General features: G+C 31.8%; 1 long non-coding RNA gene across 1 annotated transcript; it reads left to right on the top strand.

Annotated features, from left to right (window-relative positions):
• Positions 1-2404: 2404 nt before the first annotated feature.
• LOC121214683 (uncharacterized) lies at positions 2405-4533 on the top strand. The gene is made up of 2 exons (XR_005910314.1): positions 2405-2619; positions 4475-4533. It is a non-coding gene; the product is annotated as an uncharacterized lncRNA (long non-coding RNA).
• The last annotated feature ends 4222 nt before the right edge of the window (positions 4534-8755 follow it).

Consider the following 8755-nt stretch of genomic DNA (forward strand, 5'->3'; position numbering starts at 1 on the left):
ACTTCAATGTTTTTTTTAATTCCAGTTTTGGTCCCTTTATTATGTTTAAACTTGTCATTTACTCTCTATACTTTAATTTTTTAACCTAATTTCATCCTTATATTGTTATAATGTTATTAATTTACCCGAAATTAATTAAAATATTATGACGTTATATATAATTTGAATATTTTAAGAGTCTTTAACACTGATATGTGGCTTAAATTTCAATTTTGGTTCCTATATTATGTTAAAACTTGAGAGCTAATCTATATGCTTTAATTTTTTTTTATATAATTTGGTTCCTCTCTTTTATAATGTCATTAGTTAGTCTAAATAATTAATATTTTTAATCATTTCAATCACAATGTTAAGGTCAATTTTTTCTTAAAAGTACTACAAAAAAATAAAATTCTATCATGATAAATTCGAATAAATATTTTTAAGAAAAATCCTAATCAATATTCTCAACATTACTTTTATGGTAGTTTCAAAATAATAGTCTATAGATTATGAAACTCTTCTCTCAAACTAGTTCTTTATGGTAGTTTCTTTAATTCATAAAAAGAATTACAAACTAATGATTCGATTCTTGTCTTAGGTAATGAACAACTTTAAAACTAATGATTAGTTTCTATCCCCTTAATGGGCCTATAGAACATAGAAAATTAGTAATTGGGCTCACTCATAAATACCTTGGGAGACAAAAAAAAAATGTACTTAAGAGTCAAATGAAGAAACTTCCGTGTACAAAAGGAATTAGATATGATGAGATTTTAATCTTATCTTTTGGATAATATTCTTGAAGAGAAAAAGTTTTAAGTAGGTGGAATTTTATCCTTATCTTTTAAGGATTGGGTTAGCTTTAAATTGCCTGGAGATGAAGCTCTATTTTGAAGATTAATAAAGATATATTTTGAAGATAAAATAATTAGCTTATTTACAGGTGTTATATTTCACTTATAAATCAACACACAAGAATGTGTGCTTTTGGAGTGCTTTCCAGCCAACTAGTTGTTGATCTTTGCTTTGTATTATTTCACTCTTGTGTTAGACATTTTTTGGAGAGTTGACACAAATTGTGAGGTTATTTGGGAGAGTAATTGTTATTGGGTTTGAGTTTGGAGGTACAATTATCTTTTGTGACAGGTAGATTGAGTATATGCCAATAGTTGTACCAGGTTAACTGTTGAGTAAAATCATTCTTTGAGCAAAGCTGAACAAAAGTAGGATTGGTGAATCCAAACCGTGTTAATAAATATAATGTGTTGATCTTTATTCTCTCTTTACTTTTCTCCTTGCTTCACTTTGTTGTAATTTGTTTTGTTCCAACTATACGTTACAACCTTTGTTCTAACAACAATTTACACATAAAGTTGGAACAACTACAAATCGAGGCTCTTTCAATTGGTATCAAAGTAGGCTTCAAACACACATTAAGGATATCTGAGTTTGATTTCTCATCATGCTATCCATGAAGCAAGGTCATTCGATTACTTGAGCCTCATTGATACTTGGTTCGAAAAACTATGCATATTGTGTAATGCCTCAAATTTTTAATATAGTAAATTGTACAATTTTGAGACCCGATACAATAGAATTTTGAAGAAATTCAAAAGCAAGTTAAATAAATGAAGTTGTAAAGAATTGTTTTTGACTTGTACAAAAGAAATTTTGAGAGAATGACTGTGAATAGGAGGTTTTGGCATTAAGGGACCAAATCATAAAATTTGAGAAGTTTGAAGATGAAATGCAATTTGACCAAATTTGGGAAATAGGAGTTATTAAGGATTGCTAGACATAAGGATGCTTTGGAATATGTGTTGTTATGACGGAAGTCACTTTTGGGCTACATTGCAGAATTTGAAAACTATGAAGACTTAAAGTGTAAATTTCCCAACAATGAAGAAATGAGTTGAAAAGCATTAATAAAGTTTCATATGATCAAAGAAATGAGTTAATGTGAATAAAAGTGGATTTTTGGACTAAATTGAATGAGAATGAATATTTAGGGGATAAGTTGTAAATTTTTTAATTTATTGAGAAGGTCCTAAATGCAAATTTATGCTTGTAATATTAATGGTTATGGATGATAAGTATAAATTTTTGAAAATTTGAGGTATTAGGTGCCTTGAATGGAATAAAGAAAAGTAGTGAGACAAAAAGGGACAAAAGTGTAATTTTACATAAGGGACATTTTGGTTATTTTACATGGAACCTATATTGGAAATATTAATTTACGAGATGTTAAAGTATTGGAAATAATTTGGATCCTTTAGACTAGATTTTAACATGGGCATGAATTGTGGACCACGCATTTTAATATTTTAGACTTGTTGACTTTGACCCCATTTTGGTGCGGCAAATAAAAAAGGGGTAAAGATGAGATATTTTTCTCATCTTTCTCTTCTATTTTTGGTAGACACTTGAGAGAGGAGGAAAAGCTCTCCACCTGAGGCTTTTCTTCCTCTTTTCTCTCTCAAATGAAAATCCCCCAAACACTCAGGTTTTCTTCCATTAAATCTTATTAGAAAACAACCTTGTACTTGATTTCCACCATCATCTTCTTCATTTGAGTATGGGGCTTCAAGTGGGCCAGTGAGAGAAAGTTATGGCTAGAGAGAGAAATCTCAAAGAAAGGTAATAAAATGACCTCTCTCCATCTCCACCTTTAATATTTGAGAGTTTTAGCATGAAATAGTCATTGGAGTACATTGTAATTTTTTGTATATATGTTTTTGTGTTGAGAGAGGGAGATTGGTAGAAGAGATGGCTATAAGATATTTTGGAGTGGGTTCAAGTGTTTGTTGTTAATAAAGTAAGTACCATGGATTCTGTTAACTTCCCCAACTAAATGATATGATGACAAAGCATGTGAGAAAATGATATATATCATATAAAGTATATGAGAAATTGTTAAAATGGTAGATAAACTATATGATGACCATGAATATCTTAGATAAAATTAATAATACCTATATGAGAAAATAATATCTTAGTGAGTTCTGATAATTGGAAGAAACATGGTGGAAATAATGAATTTGGCTTAATAACACTAAAATGGATTAGAGAAGTGACAAAGCATTATTGTTATACCATAATGTGGTTGTAATACCCTCATTCTGATTCGGTTTGCCGAATTCAGGTCTTGGGTATTACCACACGAATACGTAAAAAAGAAAAAAAAACTAAATTTACTAATACAATTTACAATTAAGTACAACTTGAATACACACTGATTCAAACTAAATTACATGTGTATGTACAATAGGTAAATACAACTTCAATACTTGAAGATTAATTTACAATAATATCTAAATTGGAATCCTAATCTAAAACAATTATCTAAAAATGTGGATTTCTAAGTGACATTTTAGACTTTGAATGCGCCTTCCGACTTATTCTGTATGCATAATAACCCGATACGCCCCTTCAATTAGCGTAGTCCTGGCCTCGTCCCTCCTAGCGCTATCTTGTAGTGTTTCACCTGTGACACATCATACACAAGGTAAGTTCACAAGAACTTAGTGAGAGAAACATTTTTTACCCATATAATAATTACACATCACAATTGATGAATCGTAAGGATAATCTTATCATTCTTAACTTTTAATTTTGCCCCTGACGAGTGCTTCCTTAATTTCTATTCTGACATCCTCGTCAAATACCATAGCTTACTCTGAATTCTTTCCTTCTCATCGATGTGTTCGATACATTCCTTACTTTCTTATATCCGATCAATCCATGCAACCTAATCAACAATTCTTTTGACGTACTCAAGACTGGACCAATGTACCAATAAAATTCATGAAAGAGTTCATATATAAACAATAGATATTTCCTTCGAACGTACAGACGTAAATATTCATATTCTGAACACACTTTCTATACCAGCTTGTTCTTTCTCTATATCTCTTTAATTTATTATATTCGATCGGTTCACAACCTTATTATACTTTACCACATAATCTATAATAACCTTATTTCTAATTGACTTTACTAATTTCGCTTAAGACCCATACCGAACACGCCTAAGCAACTTGATACAGAATCCACCACAAAGAACATTTCTTTAAGGTACGCCACTGAGAGCCTTATTATAATGCACCACGAGGGCATTTCTTTCAAAATTCCCCATGGGAGTTGTTCCTTTAGAGTATGCCACAAAGTCTATCATGTCAGGATTCGCCAAAAAGACTATTCTTTCATGATGTGTTTACGATATAGATTTGTCTAAACTCATGTCATGTGAGGTTTGCCCATCATCGTCCTAGGATACATAGAGAACCCCATTGGGTAATCACTGTCTTTTAATTCCTTTCGGAAGATGCCATGTTGATAAATCTTGAAAATAGTTATATTTCACGCCTCTAAACTGAAGTATTTGCTTGTAATTAAGAAAATATGTTTGAATTTTAGGCTTATTACTAGATCATTACATACTAAAGCTTGGATTGCATTCTAACTGTAAATTTATGTTACTTTTAATTGCTAGAAAGAGGTTTGGTAGCCTTTGGTAGTAGGTGCAGGTAGGATGAAAGAGGCAAGAAGAATGAAAAGATGAAAAGAGAACAAAGGAGGTGAAACATTGCCATGGCAAATGGTGGGATAGATTTCCAATAGAAATGTCATGGAAATTCCAGTAAGATGACGCAACACTCAATCCACGTCACTCTCAGCCAACTGTACGTGTACCAGATAAATCACCCTAAAAAAGAGTAGTAAAATATGTGTGCTGAGAGGGACATATCTACCGTATAAAAAGAGGAGAGAGAAGAGAAGGACACACAGATTGTGAGGAGAAAAGAAAAGAAAGAGAGCAATTTCTCTCTCTGCAACAGAATCTTATGGAGAAATTGCGTGGAAAATTCATAAAAGAAGAAAAGGGTAACAACTAAAAAGAGGAGATCATAGATGCGGATAAGGGGAAGAGAAATTTGCCCTAGGTTTTTCATAAAATCTTAAGAAAAAGCTGGAGTGTAGCGAAAACTTCCTACATTTCTGCCTTTGTTCTATTTTTCTTCGTTTTAATTTCTGTGATTCATAAAACTTGAAGAATGGTGATGAATGGTTTAATTTTGGATTTCATTGCCCAACCCATAAGCTAATTATCTTTGGGTTGGAATTATTTGGGTGAATATTGAATTATTTGTAATGCTCATGATATGATTTTGATTAAAATTATTATTTTATTCGATTTATGCTTATTTTGAATGCATGCATGCAAGTTCTATACATAGTTGAATGTATGTTATGTTCTTAGATGAATTTGAATATGAAAGGATTAAATACATTAGATTATTAATTAATTGACACAAGCAAGTATTCAAAAGAATAATTGTAGCACTCTAGACATAGAAGTTACGATCTGTACAGGTGAATAACGTTAGTGTGGTTATCATTCGTGAGTCTTGTAGACATCATCTTCTTCATATATAGAAACTCTATTGAAGGAATATATGGCTAAGAATGATGTCGTAATCCAGAGTCAAGCTGCGTCCTTACCAGCTCTTGAGAATCAAGTCGGGCAGATAGTAAATTCTTTAAATTCGAGACTATAAGGAGTTTTACCAAGTGATACTTAGAATTTGAGATCATAAGGAAAAGAGCATTGCAAAGCAATCACTCTTAGAAGTGGAACTCAGTTGAATGATGTTGCTAAAGATGCCATGGAAAAAGAGGGCGACTCAAGACTCGATCATGAAAATATCTCAGAACCAACTGAAAAGCATACAACACTTAAAAATGGTCAGCAAAAAAATGTTGTGGCAGAATTAGATAATGTTGCCAACATAAATGCCACAACAAAACAATATCAACAACCTAAAGGATGACCACCTCCACCATTTACTGAGCTAATTTATATGCAAAAAGGCAAACTGACTATGAGGGTGAATGATCAGCAGGTTACATTTAACATATTTGATGCCCTGAAATGTGTTGATGAGAGTGAAGATTGCCAAGCCATTGGTTTGCTAGAAACAATAGTGGAAGAAATGTTTACAAGGCGTTTTCCTCAACAATATCTTTTATCTCCAAAAAACCATTTGAACAACAAATGCTCAACTCACTCGGTTAGTTGCAGAAGCAACTCAACCTTTTTGAGACTTAGCAACTCTAAATTATTGCAGAGTTGGAAAAAACATAAAAAATCTTTTCTATCTTTCTTTTCTTTAATTTCTTTACTTTAATTTTGTTCTTATTATTTTTATCTTTAATTACTTAATGTTATTTTTATTTCTAGTTTATTGCCTTATTAATGAGATCACAGAGTCTAATAAAGAAGGGGAGGATTTGCACTCAATGAAAATGAGCTACTATCAGATGAAATTAAAGAGACGAGGATGAAAATAAAGCTGATGAGCCTGGAACTACCATACACACTACCACTAAGGAGAAGAAAAAAAAAGATCAGAGGGAGATGAAGAGAAGACAGAATTGATGAACATTGATTCTGACTAGGAAAGAGAAGAAGTGAACTGTATTCCTACACTACCTACCACTACTACCACACTAAGATTAAAAGCACCTATGACCACACAAGAACGTGCAGTTCATCAACTGGTTGATGAACTCACGAAATCAGATTCTAATGATGATGAAAAGGTGCCTATTAATCAGCTTAAAAGGAAGCGTTACAAGACAGCTACTGGAAAAATAGTTCAAGCTGATAGTGGTGAAATAGAGAGGCAACAGCATTATAAACGTGCAACCAAGAAGTCAACCAAACCAAATTAAGAGTAATAAATATTCTGTCCAAGCTTTTATTTCTAATTCATGCATTCATTTTTGTTTGTCATTGCATTTCCATATTTGTAAATATGTGTTTTATTTTCTAAACTTTTATTTTCTTTTTTTATGCATTGAGGGTAATGCATCCTTTAAGTTTGGTGGTGTATTGTGGATATAGGTTGCATTAGATATTTATGTTAATATTTGTTGTTTTGTCATTTATTTTGCCATGACATATAATTTCCAAATAATATCCAAACTTTGGTAAGTATATTTTTGTCTATAATATTCGATAAGGATAGTAACTCTTTGATAAATTTAGAAAATTGTTCGAGTAATTAGTTCTGTTTAGCTTAGGATAGTTGTTTGAAAATTGATCCTTAAAAGTAGCATGTCCTACTTATAAGTGCAATTAGTTTATATTAGTTTCTTTCAATACACTTAGGATTTCTTGAATCTAAATTCAATAAGCTGGTAGGAAAAAATAATGTTTATCATGGTAAAATACATGAAACACTCCAATGTTTGGGATTTGTTGAGTAGGTCAGTAATGTTTTGTTTGCTCCATTACATTATTGATTGGAAAAATAGTTTCAAATAAGAGTGATTAAAAAAAAGTAAGGACACTCCATTGTAGTGTTAGGCGGAGTAGCTAAGGAGGTAGTTGTTTGCTCCATCCATCTTTTTAGTTAAAACCCTTAGCTTCATGAGTGAATTCCATTCAAATTGTGGCATGATGTAATATCTAGCAATCTATTGTTTTCTCCATTGAGGTCATCAAGTACATTAATCATGTGACAAGATGAATTCCTTAGAAATTTTTTGTTAACATGCAGAGAATAGAATTTGTTGTAAATAGAGAAACTGACTTTAGAGGATAGTTATACTAAGTATGTGAAGAGATGCTTGCTATAATCAGAATTGCATGAAATTTTTAGGATTTTTTATTTCTTTTGGTATTATTTTCTACACCTCACTTGTGAAACATGCCTATAAAACTTGAACCAATTTTTTGAATACAAGATTGTTGAGAATGGAGGTATAAAATATATTTTAGATAGCTCAATGATATATTAGGTAATTCTAATGTTTTGGCAAACTCATGTATACCTGAATTCATGCATACTCATAAATATTTGCTTGAGGACAATCAAAAATTTAGGTTTGGGGGTATGATAACTCTTGAAAGAGTTATATTTCAGGCCTCTAAACTGAAGTATTTGCTTGTAATTAAGAAAATATGTTTGCATTTTGGGCTTATTACTAGAGCATTACATACTAAAGTTGGATTGTGTTTTAACTGTAAAATTATGTTACTTTTAATTATTGGAAAGAGGTTTGGTAGTATTTAGTAGTTGGTACACGTAGGATGAAAGAGGCAAGAAGAAGGAAATATGAAGAGTAAAAGAAAATGAAGGAGGTGAAACATTGCCATGGAAAATGGTGGGATAGATTGCCAACATAAATGTCATGGAAATTCCAAGAAGATGACGTAGCAATTAATCCACATCACTCTCAGCCAACTATACGTGTACCAGATAAATCACCCTGAAAAAGTGGAGCAAAATACGTGTGCTGAGAGGGACATATCTACCCTTTAAAAAGAGGAGAGAGAAGAGAAAAAGGACACACGGATTGTGAGGAGAAAAGAAAAGAAAGAGAGCGGTTTCTCTCTCTGCAACAGAATCCTATAGAGAAATTGCGTGAAAAATTCATAAGAGAACAAAAGGGTAGCAGCTAAAAAGAGATCACATATGTAAAGAAGGGGAAGAGAAATATGCCATGGGTTTTTCATAAAATCTTAAAAAGAACTTCCTGCGGTTCTTCCTTTGTTCTGTTTTTCTTGGTTGTAATTTTTGTGATTCGTAAAACTTGAAGAATGTTGATGAATGATTTAATTTTGGATTTCATTACCCAATCCATTAGCTAATTATCTTGTGGTTGGAATTATTTGGGTGAATATTGAATTATCTGTAATGCCCATGATATGATTTTGATTACAATTATTGCTTCATTCGATTTATGCTTATTTTGAGTGCATGCG

Source organism: Gossypium hirsutum, chromosome D02 (assembly GCF_007990345.1).
Source record: "Gossypium hirsutum isolate 1008001.06 chromosome D02, Gossypium_hirsutum_v2.1, whole genome shotgun sequence".
In the NCBI taxonomy this organism is placed as follows: domain Eukaryota; kingdom Viridiplantae; phylum Streptophyta; class Magnoliopsida; order Malvales; family Malvaceae; genus Gossypium; species Gossypium hirsutum.